An 18,356-nucleotide genomic window follows, 5' to 3' on the forward strand; every position below is an offset into this window, starting at 1 on the left:
GCATGTTGCTCCTGTACAGGACATTGATGAGGCCACTTTAAGAATACTACGCACATATCGGTTGGCTCTGCTAAAGGAAGAAAGTTGTTATTTTTGAGAGGGTGCAGAAAAAAGATTGACAAGGATGTTCCTCGACTGGAGGGTTTGAACTGTAGGGAGAGGCCGAAGAGTTTGAAAGGTTTTCCCCTGGAGTGTCAGAGGCTGAGGGGTGACATGACAGAGGTTTATAAAATTTCAATTCCATGAATATTCTGAAGAACCAAGGTCCATTTCTCAGGGGGAGGGGAGGCCAAAAGTCAAGAGCTAAGTTCAAAGCTGAGAGGGGAACAACTTAGAAGGGAACTTACAAAGATCAAAGAACAAAGAAAATTCGGCCCTCCAAGCCTGGTCAAGCCCAGGCAGGTGTGACTAGGATAGTTTGGGATTATGTTTGACATGGACTGGTTGGACTGACGAGCTGACTGACCCTGTAACTCTTTCACTCGCTCTATTCCCACCTCCATGTATTCGCTGGGACGTACCAGAGCAAAGTACCAAACTTCAGGCAGCACAAATGACATTGAACATATTGCAGCTCAAAACTGGGCATTCATGTGGTGGTGTAAACCACAGCAGCAGCAGAAGCAGAATTGTGTTCAACCACAATCTGTATCTTTTTGTCCCAGAGAATCCCTCAGTCTATGGTTACCATGAAGCTGATCAATGTTCAGTGACGAGCGCAGGCAAACACGCTGGGGTCAGAACCATCTGAACCAAAAACTGATGCCAGCCCATTATAAATGCCAGATTTGGCTGCTTGCATTCCAAACTGCAGAACTAACACATTACAGACAGGGCAAAGTGATTGCAAGACCAACAGACCAGAAGTCCTGCCACAACCAGTCATAAACGGTGATTGATAGTTAAACAACACACTGGAGGAGAGGGCTCCACAAATATCCCCAACCGAAACAACGGAACAGCCCTCCACATCAGTACAAAAGTCAAGGATGTAGTATCTGCGCCATCCTCAGCCAGAAGTATTGAGTGGATGACTTAGCTCACCCTCGACATGATCTCCTACAAAATCACAGATGCCAGTCTTCAACAAATTCAATTCACTGCACATGATACCAAGAAAAAGATGATAAACTAAAGACACGAAGAAGATAACTGGCCCTGTCATGATCCCCTACAAAATCACAGATGCCAGTCTAAAACAAATTCAATTCACTGTACATGATACCAAGAAAAAGATGATAAACTAAAGACACGAAGAAGATAACTGGCCCTGTCGCCATTCCTGCAATGGGACTGAAGGCTTGTGCTGCACAACAAGCCGTGCCCCTGGGGAAGCTGTTTCATTCCAGCCACAACTCTGACACCTACCTGGCAATGTGGACATTCACTCAGCTGTGCCCAGTCCCTTAAGAGGAGAATAGTTACAATCTGACCAACTGCCACACCCTCAGTCTCATCAAGATCATCGAATTGTTGGAAGTTGTTTTTGACAGAGCTGTCAGGCAGCTTAGAAATAACCTGCTCAGTGTGGTTTCTGATGGGTCCCCATGTGGAGATGGTGCTGTTGTGGATATATCATTAGATTACTAATCCAGACCAGGCCTATGGTTTGGCAGCCAAGGAATGTTCAGACAATTTACAAAATACCAAAATTTCAAATCTGGTGTCAGTAAAAGTGGGCCTTGAAACCAATATCAATTGTAAACACCAATGTGCTTCAACAATGTACTGTCAGGATGCAAATCTACTGTGCTTTCCCGGTATGTCCTAAAAGTGACTCCAGACCCGTGTTGAACTCTTCAATGGTCTCTGAGACAGGACAGGCTGCAACATTACCTGCCATTTTTTATACTCAATGCCCAGGCCAATGAAGGTCGGCATGCCATATGCCTTGTTGACTACCTTTTTCACCTGCGTAGCCACTTTCAGTGACCTGTGTACCTGGACACCCAGATCCCACTGCCTATGAGTGCTCTTCAGGGTTCTGCCATTTACTGGATATTTTCCAGCTGGATTAGACCTTCCAAAATGCATTCTCACATGTTTCCAGATTGAACTCCATCTGCCATCTCTCTGCCCAAGTCACCAACCTATCGATATTCAGCTTTGTCCTTTGCTGGTCCTCATCGCTGTCTGCAATTCCAACAACCTTTGTGTCATCACCAAACTTACTAATCAGACCAGTTACATTCTCCTCCAAATCATCTACAAATATAACAGATAACAAAGGTCCCAACACTGATTCCTGAGGAACGCCACACTTTTGATCTCAATATGACCCAAACTATCTCCACACCCTTCCCCAGACTCATCATCCACCACGTCCTTCTCTATGGTAAATACTGACACAAAGTGCTCATTTAATACCTCGCCATATTCCTCTGGCTCCACATATAAATTTCCTTCCCTGTCCTTGAGTGGGCCATCCCTCTGCCTGGCTACCCTCTTGGTCTTTGTATGTATATATGGGATTTTCCTTAATCTTGTTGGTCAATGACTTTTCATGACCCCTTTATAGCCGCCCTGGCTCCTCGTTTAAATTTCTTTCATCTTTCCTTATATTCCACCTCTGCTTCGTATATTCCCAGCCTCCTGGCCTTAATAAATTCTTCCTTTTTCTTTTTAATTAGGCTCACAATATCTCCCATTATCCAAGGTTTCCTAAACTTGCTGTACTTTTCCTCATCCTTACAGTAACGTACTTGTCCTGAGTTCCCAGCAACTTACACTTGAAAGCCTCCCACATACCATATATGAATTTGCCCTCAAACATCTGTCCCAATCTACATTCTTCAGTTCCTGCCTAATATTGTTATAATTAGCCTTTCCCCAATTTAACACCTTCATTCGATAACTACAACTATCATTATCCATCAGGACCCGAAGCTTACTGAATTGTGATCACAGTCTTTGAGCTATTCCCTTATTGAGACATCAACCACCTGGGCGGGTTCATTCCCCAATACTAGGTCCAGTACGGCCCCCTTCCAAGATGGACTGTCTACATCGTGATTTAAAAAGCCCTCCTGGATGGTCTTTACAAACTCTGTCCCATCCGAGCCCCAAGCACCAAGTGAGTCCCAGTCAACGTATGGGAAGTTAAAATCACCCACAACAACAAACTTGTTACTTTTACATTTTGCCAAAGTCTGGCTACAAACCTGTTCTTCTATCTCCTGCTGACTGTATGGAGGCCTATAGTAAACCCCAAACATTGTGACTGCACCCTTCCTGTTCCTGAGTTCTACCCATATTGCCTCGCTGTGTGAGCCATCCGAGGTGTCCTCCCATGGTACAGCTGCGATATTCACCTTAGCAAGTAGTGCAACTCCCCCACCCATTATCTACCTGCCTCAATCCTGCCTGAAACACCTGTATCCTAGAACGTTAAGCGATCAATCCTGTCCCTCCCTTAACCAAGTCTCTGTAATAGCAACAACATCGTAGCTCTAAGTACTAATCCAAGTTCCAAGTTCTTCTGCCCTACCTGTCCTACACTTCTTGCATTGAAACAGGTGAACTTCAGTCTACTAGATCCGCTTTGATCAGCAACCATTCCCAGACTGTTCTTTCTCTGAGTCTTACTGGCCCTATTCTCCAGTTCCCTTTCAGTCCATTCACTTTGCATTGATTCCCACACCCCTGCCAAGCTAATTTCAATCCTCCTGAGTGACACCAGCAAACCTCCCAGCCAGAATATACACCTAACATTTTCAAATCCCGAAACATCAGCTTTCCTGAACCTCTGATGCTGCCTGGCCTGTTGTGATCATCCAACTCTCCACCTTGTTATCTCAGATTCCAGCATCGGCTGTTCCTACTATCTCTGAGGAAGTTCTGGAATGAAGCCAGTTCACTTGATGACCATTGTCAGTACTGCCCTCTCCCTGGTGCATACATGGCGCACTCTCTCAGTGTTGAAAATGCCTTCCTCTCCTTAGTTGATTTTCCTGGCTGATAAACCGTTATATCTCTGCGCGGTCACAATGAACTGAAATTTTAATGTGCCCACATTGAATAGAAGCAGTTGACATTGTAATTGCACAATTTTCTGTACCACAGTCACAGTAACAGCAACACCACTATTGCTGCTGGAGTTGACAGGGGATGTTGGGGATGAGATGGCCTTGTGGAATTATTTCTAGACTATTAATCCAAAGACCAAGGTAATGACCCACACCACAATTCAAATCCCGCCGTGGCAGATTGTGGAATTTGAATTCATTGAAATACCTGGAATGATGAAACTATGACGCCATCATTGATCATTGGGGAAAAAAAAACACCTGGCACACTAATGGCCTTCAGGGAAGGAAATCTGCTGTCCTTACCTGGCCTGGCCTACATGTGACTCCAGAAAAACAGCAATGTGGTTGACTCTCAACTGCCATTTGGAATGACCAAACCAGCCACTCAGTTATATCAATCACCACAAAGTCTCACAGAAATGACACAGGACAGACCTATTGACAGCAATATACAGCATGTGTACGGTAGAGATGCAAGAAAAAAGCTCATAAACACCTTCTCAAGGGCAACGAGGAAAGGGAAGTAAATGCTGGCCCAGCCAGTCACACCCACAAACCATTAATGCATAAAGAAGATGCCCACATTCAGGAAAGACAGACTGAGGTGACACAGCTTACTTTAAGCAGGGACTTAGAAGTATATCTACATGGGCATAATATTCAGGAATATGGGAAAAGGCAAACAAAAGTAATTAATTTCACATTTTATTTCCATCCCACCTGATCATCAACAATCCCTTTTTTTGCTAATATTTTTCTCTCGCTGTCTCTTTCTCAATTTATTCAACTCATTTCTTCCCCCTTCAAAACAAATATCCCTGTCACCACCATAAATCACAATATTTGCCAGCAGATTTCAGTTCTGATGTTTGTTCAGTCGACTTGAAATGTTAACTTCGCTTTTATTTCATCAGAGCCTGCCAAACTGTTCACTCTCCTCAGCACTTTGATTTATTTTTGTTTCAGATCTCTAACATATTTCTTTCTTTGGTTTTACTTTTTTTTAAATAAATTTCACGGGATGACGAAATCATGGTCATCAAATGCTTCTTTTGCCAATCATTAATTACCTTTAGCTGTGACCATTCTACACGACAGTTTGAAGCCAGAAACATTTTGTGGGTCTGAATTCACCCTTAATCCAGCCCGGGTAGTAACGTTAGATTTCTTTACCAGAGGAGATCAGTGAAATGAGATAGGTTTTTTTGACAAATTGCTGCTGGTTTTATGGTTGCTATTAGTGAATTTGGCCTTGGTTACAATTCTTATCATTAGAATGAAAGTCCTACCACCAATTGTGGTAGGATTTGAAACAGTATCTATCATGTAATAACCAGTGTCTCTGCATTACCTGCTGAGTGATTTAACTACTCTAACATGGTGTCCCTATCGCTAGTTACTTTGAAAACAAGAACAAGGGTGTGATCAAATTATTTGTAACTTGGAAGACTGGTCAGAAGACAGCTGGAACCATAAAGTCTTAATTTTACCAAGGCATAGATAACGTTTTATCCAGCCACAGCGCAGAGGCAGAGGGGGAGAGTGCAGATATTATGGAGCTGGTGTTTGACAAATTTGTTGATGGATACAATAGTAAAACATAAATCAAAAAACGCCCTCAATGTTGTGAACAAGCCTTGTTCTCAGATGCTTGTGAAGGATGAGTCGAAAATTCATGGACAATAAAGCGAGGTTTTAATTGAAACTGAAGATAGTTGTTGGCAGCTTTTCCAAATACAGGTAACAGAAACGGCAACAAAGTTGTATATGCCTTTCAGCAGTAGTGACAGGACAGAGATAGAAAGGCTTACCAGGAACACCAACAACAGCGAGAATGGGATAGTAACCAGCCTGAATAATCATCAGTACACCTAGTATTCGAAGTGGTAACGTTGACCAAGATGCGGTAAGATAATAAAGACCCGAGGATAAACCCCTGCCCATTGTTGTAACATTCCAGTCTATTGTTCTCAGATTCTGATCCATTGTTGTAACATTCCAGTCTATTGTTCTCAGATTCTGATCCATTGTTGTAACATTCCAGTCTATTGTCCTCAGATTCTGATCTCTCCACCCCCTCTCTCTGCAGCTGCCGATCCCTGTTAGTGCTGTCGCTGATGCTCCCGCTTATACTATGGGATAAGTCATTGAATAGAGCGCCTTAGTTATAGGAGAGGGAAAGCTTCCTGTGACGCAGTTAGAATCCATAGAGACTGACATCAATCATAGTCACTGAACAAATAGTTCCAGTTAACCCCTTTCAATACACCTTCAGTGAACCTTTGGTTCACAATTGAAACTGGGCTGGATCGGATGTTAACATCATTGGCTATTTGTCGTATATTCCATCACCAATTGCTCTAAAGATGTAGTGGTGAGGGAGAATGATGGATGTTTTCATTTTGCAGGTTAAGTGGCTCTGCCTTGCTGTCCACGTGCAATGCTGTAACCACCTGCATCAATACACTACCTGCCCACAAAAAAAATGTCATTACTGTGCTGATTGTACAAAAAAAATGCTGAGCAAAATTGGGTTGGCCTTGCAGAGAAAGTGTGGATTTTTCACTGCTGTAATAAAACAACATTGTATTGTTGAAGATACAAAGTTCTTCATTGCAGTTTATGTGCTTCAAAGCAGTAACATTTACATTTCTTGATTCAATTGACCAAAACTAAAATCAAATGTGGTGTGTACAATGATGCTGTTCATTAAAGCCCATGGACTAAAGAGCCAGGGACAGAATGAATGTGACATTGGTTCGGAGACAGAGAGGAATGGGGGCAGTGGCTGTAGAGACTGGAGAGGAGGACAGTGATATCGCAATGTCACCAGTATTTAGCTAGCACTTATTCTGACAGATGGAATGAAATGTAATGCAGAGCAAGAAAACAGATTATATTTGAGAGATGGAATGCCAAACAACAATCTGAACACACCATGATAATTTTAAATGTAATAGGAAACTATATTTTTTGTAAACACTGTTTAATCATGGTGTATGCAGAATGATAAAATTGTTCATATACGCACAGGATATTCAGAAATAAAAGCCGACAAAGATTTCAAAATAACAAGGTTTCGAGCTGGATGAACACAACAGGCCAAGCAGCATCTTAGGAGCAGAAAAGCTGACATTTTGGGACTTCAAAATGTTAGGTGTATCGGGATTTTACAGGATAATTATAGTAGAGATATAGTTCACCCCCAGCTGGTGCAGAGATGATGGGCTGAGTGACCTCCATCTTTGCTGTAATTATTCTGAGATTTGTATGAAAAGTTTTCAGAGCCTGAGGGGAAACACTTTCAGTGAAGGGCACGGATTGTGCCGTCATGAATAATCTATTTCTGTTATCTCATGAAGTGCAGCTGCCTTGGAAATTTATTTTCAATCAAAATCGATTTCCTGAAATTGCTGCATTGAGGACGACATTCACAGAATGTTTTTAATAAAGAAACAGACACTGGTGTAATACACCTGTAGCCAGTCCAATGGCTCTCTCAGAATCAGGGATGGACGATATTGTCCAAATATAACCAAGTTCAACATCTGGACCTATCATCAAGAAAAGCAACATTCCGGAGATTAAGGAAACCTGAAAGAGAAGTTAGTGGAGAAACGCAATATATGAGGCAACATCTGGAGACAGATTTTGAGTTAACAGATCTGGTCTGTTATGAATCTGTTCTGAAAAAGTCATATTGCAGATGCTGCTAGACATGATAATTTTTATTCCAGCATTTCTTTTCTTTCTTTTGGACTGTCACAATTTGTCTGATCTGAATCAGAACAGTGAAGCCGCCATTTGAGTTGACCTTCAAGTATTTGTGAAAGGTCATTAAAGGAGACATTGCAAAGTTTCTTTAATAATGTTCCCAAGTATCGATGGCATGTTACATTGAGATAAATTGCCATGAAAAGTTTGAACTCAGTGGCACTGATATCGCACAATCAGTCTTCTTATTGGAAACGATGAGGATCCTGAACTCAATGTCATACCATGCTCCTGATGTCGCTGGGGTTACACTCAAACAGAAAAGTCTTTCCTTTCTGAGACTTTGGGCTCAACTTTGAAAACATAACAAACCTTGATATTTTTAATAGGACACACTCAACCATGGGTTTTAACAGGCACTAGCAAAGGCTGAGTTTATTTGTCGTCACCAATAGCTCTGGAGAAAGTAACAGCAAGCTACCTTCCTGAAACACTTCCAATCCAAATGCTGCAGCCGTGCACACAGAGCTGTTTGTTAGGGATTCCAGGATTTTTTTTTCAATACATTACAGTCAAGGAACAGCAATTTAGTGCCTATCCAGGATGACAAGTGGCTTGAATGACAACTTTCAGAGATTGATTTTCCCATTGTCCAGTCGAGGACATTACCAGTGCAGGATTGTCTCCAATTTACATTGATCACATTTTTGTTCAGGGTCCTTGATGCCACAATGAGTGAAGTAACATGGTTGGCATGGTAAGTTACTCTGATCTCACTTCAACTGATGTTGGAATGCACTGCTTAGGAGGGTGATTGAGGCAGGTAACATCCCAAACTTTCAAAGCATTTGGATCAGCACCTGGTGGTGCAGTCTCAATGGGCCTTTTCTCAATTAAATGATTCTATGCGGGAGCAGCCATGAAAGGTCTGATATATTCCAAAGTACGAGCCAATGGCACTTGTTTGTCTGTTCCATCAACTGTGTTCAGAAAGTTTTTCAAAATAGCATCACTCACACAGTATGAGCACTTACTCAGCGTTGGACAGCCCAGCTGTCTCTGAAAACATCCAGGATTTTTCACATGGTCAGTGCAAGATTATTCCAGCTGTTTATCGCCATTATTTTAACAAAACCAATAAAATGGATACAGCTTTCTCTTCATTAGAATAAAGTATTTTAGCTGTTATGGTGTCATTCCTCAAAAGAAGAATAAACTCCTTCTTCCCATGTACACACTTTGAGAATGTATTTGTTTTCCTGCCAGTTCTTAATCCCCACTCCCCTCCAATGCTGTTTCCATGATCTGGTTCCATGTTTGTGCCACTCGAATATGCATTTCCAAAGAGAATGTTTCTGTTTGAACCAGGATTGTGAATGCTCACAAACAATCAGGCCATATTGACAGGGGGCTAAAATATTACTGATCCAACTGTACTGAAACCGATTCCTCAGCACCGTTTCACAGTCCTCAGTTCGTGCAAAAGTCTATGTCGTTAATCCAAAATGTGGCACCATTCAGGTTTAGATGATGAATGGCTAACAAGAATAGTTCTTCAACGTTGTCCGGCAGGAGTTATCTCCAACAGGAGGAAATCCAAAAGCACCACCTTGATATTCAATGAGACAATCAACTTCCAGTGACAAATATCCTGTGTGTAACTATTCATCAGAAATTCATCAAATCATAGAGTCAGAAAGTTGTGAAGAATGGAAAGAGGCGTCAGCTCACTTCATTCATACCAATTACATATCCCCAATAAATCTTGTCCCATTTGCTAACTTTTGACGTGTATCCTTCTAAACATTTCCTAATCATATATCCATCTTTTCAAACGTTGTAATTGTACCAAACTCCATTACTTCCACTTGCAGCTCATTCCAAACTCTCACCTCCCTCTGTGAGAAAAAGTTACCCCTCATGTTCCTTCTAAATCTTTTCCAGCTCACCTTAAACATGCACTCTCTAATTTTGGACTCCCCCACCCCGCTGAAAACACCTTGTCTAGATACCCTATCTATTCTCCTCCTGATTTTATAAATCTCAGTAACGTCACCCCTCAGCCTCCGAATCTCCAGGCAAAAGCCTATTCAGTTTCTCCCTGCAGCTCAAACTTTCCAACCCTGGCAACATTCTTATAAATCTTTTCTGAACCTTTTCAAGTTTCACAACATCCTTCCGATAGCAGGGAGACGAGAATTGCATGCAATATTCCAAAAGTGGCCTAACCAGTGTACAGCCGCAACAGGACCTCCCAACAACTACACGCAATGCACTGGCCAAGAAAGGCAAGTTGTACCAAATGCAACAGGAGTAGACTCCCAACTTTAAGGGCATTTAAATGGTCATTGGATAAACATGTGGATGATAATGGAATAGTGTAGTTTAGATGGACTTCAGATTGTTTCACATTTCAGCTCAACAACGAGGGCCGAAGGGCCTGTACTGCACTGTAATATTCCATGTTCTATGTTAAATGCTTTCTTTACTATCCTATCTATCTCTGAATCCACTTTCAAGGAACCAAGCACCTGCACACCAGGACTCATTGCTCAGCAATACTCCCCAGGGCCTTACCATTGAGAGTACAAATTCTGCCCTAATTTGATTTCCAAAATGCAACACCTCAGATTCATTCAAATTAAAGCTACCTACCATTCCTTGGTCCATTGTCCCATATGATCAAGATCCCATTGTACTCTGAAGTAACCTTTTTCAGTGTCCACTACATTTCCAATTTGGTGAACTTCGAGCTGCAAGTTTTCAAGGTCAAATAACGCCGGTCCAGCTACACTAAAATCCCAAACGAATTAAAAAGAAAGTCTGATTTACCAGAAAAAAATATTGATCTATAGAGCTAATTGCTGTCTTTGATGCTGTGGGATATATTTGCAAAATGCAGTTCATGCATAATGTGAAAGAAAAAGACAAATCACAGCTCACATCACAGATAATTAAAGATAACGCAGCATTTTTTGAAGCAGCTGGAGGAGCACTCAAAATGCCATGCCTGGTGGGTGTCGACTTCAAGGTAAGTGTGATTAATGTAGTTTTGTTTTTTTGATTGGAATAGACATGTTGAGCTGAAGGTCCTGTTTTTATGCTGAATGGCTCTCTCACCTTAATTTTTGAAAACAGAAAAAGCAGTCTCACAATTTCCATAACATGTCAGCTTTTGTGCTCCTGAGATGCTGTTTGGCCTGATGTGTTCATCCAGCTTCACACTTTGTTATCTTGGATTCTCCAGCATCTGCAGTTCCCATTATCTCTGATCACAATTTCCATATGTTGTGAGCATCAAGTGATGAGGATTACAATCTCCAAGACCACACAGCATCCTGGCTTGAATCTATATCATTGTCCATTCACTGACACTTCTTCAGAATCCTGAACATCTCCATGAAACATATGTTAGTGTCCCTGGGTTTCACCATCATATTCTGAATGGAAATTAGACAGAGGCAATAAATGCTGGTCTTGCCAACAAAAGTCATCTCAACAGTACAAATAAAAGTAATCTATACTATTAAAGACATATATTCAGCCCAATCTGTTTACTAAAGCAGTTTTATTGAGATTTTAGCTTTGTTCTATGTCTCTGATCTTTCTGAAAAACCATGAAGCTTTCCTGAGCATTTTCATAGTGTCGTTTAAAAACCGTATTTGGAAGTTCTACCCATCGTTCTGAAAGGCAGAGCCTTCGTGGCCATGTGAAAACTTGGATCAGGAGTAAGTGATTAGAAAAATCAAACCAAGTCCGCCATGCGGTGAGCTCTTGAATGATGTGGCCTCAAATAAACGTTCCTCTCCACCCCTTATAACATTGGTATGTTATTCTTAGTCAAGAATCTGTCTGCCTTTCCCTTAAGAATATTCAATGATTTATCCTCCATCTCTCTCTGGAAAGACTTCCATAAGCACACAATCCTTTGAAAGGGTAAAAGAAATCAGTCACCATTGTCTAACTGAGATATTCTCCAGTTTATAGTCCATCCACTGGTGGTAATCTCTTGCACAAATAGAAATAACGTTTCAGCATTCAACTTGAAAAGACTGCTCGGAATATTTTGCATTTAAACAAGATCATGTTTCATTCGCCGAAAGTTCAATAAATCCAGGGACAGTCTGGTCATGATTTCCTCTGAAGATAAATACTTCTCAAAGGAATCACTTCAGTCAATCATCTCTGGATGGCTTTGGATTTCATCATGCACACAGACTAATACAGTCTCACCATTACCCTGGAAAAGTGTCCAAAAACTGCCCTCTTCAGCCTTGAAACTGCTCGACCATGTCCTGCAGCAAACCAGGTACTCCAGCCACATCACCTTTCTTAGTACATGCCTACGGAACCAGATCATCCCCGATGGACTACAGTCCACATTCAAGCCTTCCCAATTTGGCCCCAAACGTGACAATGTCTACATCCAGAACATTAAGACTCTTCAGAAGTGTTTCTCCCTACGACTCCTGAAACACACACTCGCAGCAATGTGACGGCAACTCCATGCACTGCAATCCAGCCCAACTCAGCTCACAGCCTCCCTCTCTCAGGCATGCAAAGGAACTCTCCTGTTTTTTATTCTTTGTGGCATCCAGAACCTGAACTCACAATTCTACTCAGCTTTAGTGGGCACAAAAAACCATAAGTACAGTGAACTTACTGGTGCCTACCATCCAAAACGGGCAACCTACATCTCCCAAAACCCCAACCCTGCCCAGGAACTCCCCCACAATGTGCCCGCCAACATTGGCCATGTGGCCACTCTCAGAGCAACCAGGGATGACGTCACATCCTCCGCCGTCGGATACACGGTTTCCGGGACAGCGAATGCCACCGCCGCCATTTCCGAGTCCAACACCACAGACACTGAGGATACTCCTACCGTCACTGCTGCTGCCGCCTCCTCCTACGCCGCTCCTCCCACCACCAACGCAAACGGTGCTCCACCCACCACCGATGCAACTCCGCCCATGCCAATGCAACTCTGCCCACTGCCGACGCAACTCCACACACAACCATCTCCAACGTCACTCCACTCACAGGCAGCAGCTCCAGAGGAGACAGAAACACTGAGCCCTGTCGAGTCTTCACCATCCCCACAGACCTCCCCCGTACTTAGGGCAAACGATCAGTCCCCAGTAAAGGGCTCACCCTTGTCCCCCTCCACCCACACATCAATCAATTAGGTCACGCTTGGACATTGAGTAGTTTTTCCGCTGCCACTGCCTCCATGCTTACTTCTCTAACCGTGAGCCTAACCCTCCCTCTGCTGATCCCTTCATTCACCTCCAATGCACCCCCTCCTCCTGGGCACCATCCCAAGGTCCCCTACCCTCCCTCGACCTCTTCATCGCCAACTGCCATCGTGACATCAAACGCCTCAACCTCTCCATCCCTCACACTCACTCCAACCTCTTCCCTGCAGAACGTGCAGCCCTCTGCTCCAATACCAACCTCACCATAAAACCCATGGACAAGGGAGGCGAAGTTGTAGTATGGCACACTGACCTCTACATCGCTGAACTTACACGCCAACTCTCCAACACCACCTCCTACTGACCCCTTAATCATGACCCCACGCCCAACCACCAAACCATCATCGCCCAAACCATCCACAACCTCATCACCTCAGGTGACCTCCCACCCACAGCCTCCAACCTCATCATTCCCCAACCCTGCAACGGCCGCTTCTATCTCCTTCCCAAAATCCACAAACCTGCCTGCCCTGCTCGACCCATTATCTCTGCCTGCTCCTGCCCCACCGAACGTATCTCCATCTAACTGGAATTCATTTTATCACCCTTAGCCGAGGAACTCCCTACCTACGTCTGTGACACCACCCACGCTCTCCGTCTCCTACAAAACTTACAATTCCCCAATCCCCAACACCTCATCTTTACCATGGACATCCAGTCCCTATACACCCGCATTCCCCATACAGATGGCCGAACGGCCATCCGCTTCTTTCTATCCCGCAGACCCAACCAGTGACCCTCCGCTGACACCCTCATCCGCCTTGCCAAACTCATCCTCACCCTCAACAACTTCTCTTTCAATTCCTCCCACTACCTACAGACAAAGGGGGTGGCCATGGGTACCTGCAAGGACCCAAGCTGTGCCTGCCTCTTTGCAGGTTATGTGGAACAATCTCTCTTCCATACTTACAAAGGCCCTAAACTCTACCTCTTCCTCCATTACAAAGATGACTATATCGACGCCACCTCATGCATCCACGAGGAGCTCAAACAGTTCATATACTTCACTGACACCTTCCATCCCACGTTTAAGTTCACCTGGACCATCTCTAATGCCTCTCCCTCCTTCCTGAATCTCTCTGTCTCCATCTCCGGCACGCACCCAGAAACCAATATCGATTTGAAGTCCACTGACTCCCACAGCTACCTGGGATACACATCCTCCCACCCACCTTCCTACAAAAATGCCATCCCCTCTTCCCAATTCCGCCGCATCTGCTCCCAGGATGAGGAATTCCACCCCCTGTGCATCTCAGATGTCCTCGTTTTTCAAGGACCGCAACCTCCCCCGACTCAGTGGTCAAAAACTCCCTCAACCGTGTCTCCCACATTTTGCACAACTCATCCCTCACACCCCGTCCCCACCCTTATCTGCTTTCCGGATGGACTACTCTCTCTGTGACTCTCTTGTCTGTTCCACACGCTCCTCGAGCCCCACCACACGCGGCACTTTTCCCTGGAACTGCAGAACGTGCTCCAGCTGCCCCTAACCCTCCCCCCTCACCTCGATCCCAGGCTGCACATCTGCTAATGTGGTAGACTGCATCCGCTGTTCCCGTTGTGGCTCTGCTACATCGGAGAAACCAAGCGGAGGCTTGGGGACAGCTTTGCAGATCACCCATGCTCGGTTCACACTCAACAACTTCACCTCCCATTCTGCAAATGACATGTCCATCGTGGGCCCCCTGAAGGTTGCAGGAACAGCAACTCATATTCTGCTTGGGAACCCTGCAGCTCAATGGTATCAATGTGGATTTCACAAGCTTCAAAATCTCCCCTTCCCCACTGCATCCCAAAACCAGACCAGCTTGTCCCCACCTCCCTAACCTGTTCTTCCACTCACCCGTCCCCTCCTCCCACCTCAAGCTACACCCCCATTTCTTAACTACTAACCTCATCCTGACCGCTTGACCAGTCCATCCTTCCCGACTGACCTATCCCCTACCTGCCCCCCCACCTACACTCACCTTAACAGGCTCCATCCCTGCCTCCTCCCCACGTATCTTCTTCTCCGCAGTAGCAGCTACGCACTGATGATGACTTCTCGACTGGAGACGAAACGTTTGCAATTCTTTTGCCAAACTCGGCGAACAAACCAACAGCCAACTACCTTCTCCTCTCTCTATCTTCAGTCCGCCTCCCCCTTCTGACGGAGTAAACACAGTTGACGTTTCGGGTCCGGTGATCCTACTTCGAAATGGGCCCCGCCCTTGTCCTCTGATTGGTTGGAGAAGCATTTCCGGTGCCTTTTCTGTCCCGCCTCTTGCTTGCTATTGGTCGTTCGATGTCAAACCGGCGGATTCAGCTATGGAGCATGCGTACTGGGAGGGATATCCGGAATGAAACGTTCCTCCATGAGAGCCACAAGCGGTGAGTACAGGTTAAAGGGGCGGGCAGCTTCGGTGCTGTATTCCAGTAAGAGGGCTGCGTGATTGCTCAGTTTAGGTCTCAGGTCTCAAACAGGGGTCTTCTGGTGCGCGTGTAGGTTGCAGAGAGCCTCAGGCTTCCTCCCTGAAACAGGCCTAGACTGTCCTGTGAGAGGGAAAGTCCTGTCAGCTTTTACCCTGTCAAGCCACTTCAGAATGTGATTACAGCAATGAGAGGTGTTCTCAGTAAAGCAGAACTCCAATGTGCACTCACTGGTCTTTCCACTGTGTCCTGTGTTAGCCCCCTCGCTGAGTTTTTAAAAATAATTTTTGGCTTGAATCTGAGAGTTGAACGGTGACGTCTGGACTGTGAGCAGCAGTTCTGCTAAAAAAAATACAAAATCAATTATTGGTTTCTGAGGCCAGGCCTGGAAGTTAATTGCAGGTTGTTCCTTATTCAAAAACTGTGTCAACTCTTTTGGCCATTAATAAGGTCAGCGTCTGAGAACTGGTGCCAGCAAGTTTGGGAGAGCATGTGGTCAAACAGAAGGACTTTAAAACTGGGCCAAATGCACATCTTTGACGCTGAGCTGGCTGCTGGTGTGACAGAGGCTCAGAGAAAGACCACAGAGTGGAGGGAGAGCACTGAACAGGGTGGGACCGTGCGGTTTGGATATTGGGGTTATTCTTCGCCCATCACCCCACCACAAAATCCAGCCAGTTGTTTCTCTCATTGTCACTCTTCCCCAACACTACCCACTTCTGTACCTCCAGCCCCTATCCCACCCCTCGCTTCCCCGAGTATCAGCAAACTTCCAAAGATATTTCTGACATACTATGTTCCTTTTCTCAGGGCATTCAACAACTTGAAAACTGGATTGAAAATGAGAGACAGAGCAGCCACTGCAGAAGCTTCCAAAATCACTCTGCACCTTCTTGAACTGCTGCAATCTGCATAGTGAAGCAGCTCCCATGTTGCAAATTGATAAGGAGTTATAGGATCGTCATCCAGTGGTGATAAGGCCGTGCTGTTTTTTGTGTCTGTTGTCATCATTTTGTTCTTATTCCACCTTCAACAGAATAGAAACATAGAAAATAGGAACAGGTGCAGGCCATTGTAGCTTTCGATCCTTCTCCGCTAGTCACTTTGATCACGACTGATCATTCTACTCAGCCTCTTCCCACTTTAGAGCCAGACCCTTTGATCCCTTAAGCCCCAACAACTACACATATCATCATCTTCTTGGAAACATCCAGCGTTCGGCCTTAACTGCTTTCTGTGGCAGCAAATTTCACAGGGTCACCAGTCCCCGTATTTTTTTTTTGTTTCCTCATTTCAATCCTTTAACAGCCTAGTCCATGCCCCTAAGCTCCGACTCCCTGGTCATTGACAACATCCTTCCTGTATTTACCTAGAATTTTATTGGTTTCTGTGAAATCTTTCCTTGTTCTTCTAAACTCCAGTGAATGTCATCCTAACCAATCCATCCTATCCTTATATGTAAGTCTTGCCATCCCAGGAATCAGTTTGATCAACTGTTGTGAACAGCCTCCATAGCCAGAAGTTCCTTCCTCAGATAAAAATTCCAAATTTACACATAGCATCCCAGGTGTGGTCTCATTAAGATCCTGTACAATTTCAGTAAGACATCCCTGCTCCAGTACTCAAATGCTCTAACTCTGCAGGTCAAAATACCATTTGCCTTCTTCACCCCCTGCTACACCTGTATCCTTACTGTCAGTGAATTGTGTGTTCCTAGTTTTGTAATCCAACTGGATAATCTCAAACTGAGACACATTCCTCATTTAAATAACTAATTGATTGTATGAATACCTGGGATCCACCATGGGCCACAGTTACACACTGGTCACTGGTTGGTATACAAGAAGTGACTGTTTATTCTGACTGTTTCTGTGTGCCAAACAGTTCTGTATCCCTGTGAATACCCAATCTCTCATGCTTTAAATTGACGTGCTAATCTCTTCTGTTGAATACTTTTTGAATGCCTTCTCAAAGCCAACATAAGCAACATCCACTGCCTTTTCAACTCTAAATGGCGCATTCTTGAAACATTCCGGCAGTTTTGTCCAACATGATTTCCCTTTCTTAAATCCATACCTACTCTAACTCTGTCCCTGTTTTCCAGTGTTAGGCTAAGGTTTATAGTTCTCAGGCTTCTCCCACATCCCTTCTAAAACAAAGGGATAATATCAGCCACTCTCCAGTCATCTCACACCCACCCATATTTATAGATGATACGAATATTTCTGCAATTTCCTCCCTTACTTCCCACAATGTCCTGGAATACACTAGATCAGGTACTGGAGATTTATCCACCTTTATATTTTCTGAGACATTTTGCACTTCATCTCATCTAATATGAACTACTTTCAAAATATCAAAAATTTATTTCTGAGTTCTTTAGCCTCCTTCGTTACAACTTGTCCATGTCGACCAGGCTTCCCAAACTGAACGAGTCCCACTTGCTTGAGTTGGGTCCATATCCCTCTCAGCCTTTCCTATTCACGTACCTGTACAAATGTCTTTTAAATATTGGAAGTATACCTGCATCTTTCACTTCCTTTGGCAGTTCATTCCACATAGAAACGACCCTCTGTTTGAAACAGCTCCCCCTTCCTGCCCTTTAAATCTTTCTCCTCTCCCTTTAAAAAATACCCTCTAGTTTTGGACTCCCCTATCCAAGGGAGAAGACCCTTGCTGTTCACATTATACCCCTCACGATTTTATAAACCTCTCGAAAGTCACTGCTCAACCTCCTATTTTCCAGTGAAGTCCCAGTCTCTCCTCATAACTCATACCCTCCAGTACTGGCAACCTATAGATTGTAAGTGTAGCATGAAGCCACCCAGAGTAGAAAGTTAACCCAGCCACGAGAAGCATCACCTAACCTCCACCTCTTTGGCCCTACGTCAAATAGTCTGGCAATAAGAACCGTCAAGATTCAGACATGGAGAGTGAACATTTCAG

General features: G+C 44.1%; 1 long non-coding RNA gene across 5 annotated transcripts in view; it reads right to left on the reverse strand.

Moving 5' to 3' along the window:
• LOC132210165 (uncharacterized) overlaps positions 1-18,356 on the reverse strand; it is a 45,472-nt gene that overhangs the window by 20,041 nt on the left and 7,075 nt on the right. Inside the window, exons 3-5 of one of the 5 annotated variants that reach the window (XR_009446400.1) lie at positions 15,642-15,752; positions 14,969-15,533; positions 5,701-11,182 (exon numbers count right to left, since the gene is read on the reverse strand). This is a non-coding gene — a long non-coding RNA (uncharacterized LOC132210165). Of the gene's footprint in view, positions 1-5,700; positions 11,183-14,968; positions 15,753-18,356 lie in introns of those variants that run through there. The other 4 variants (XR_009446402.1, XR_009446401.1, XR_009446398.1 and 1 more) reach the window with 4 other exon arrangements.

Source organism: Stegostoma tigrinum, chromosome 11 (genome assembly GCF_030684315.1).
Source record: "Stegostoma tigrinum isolate sSteTig4 chromosome 11, sSteTig4.hap1, whole genome shotgun sequence".
Taxonomy (NCBI): Eukaryota; Metazoa; Chordata; class Chondrichthyes; order Orectolobiformes; family Stegostomatidae; genus Stegostoma; species Stegostoma tigrinum.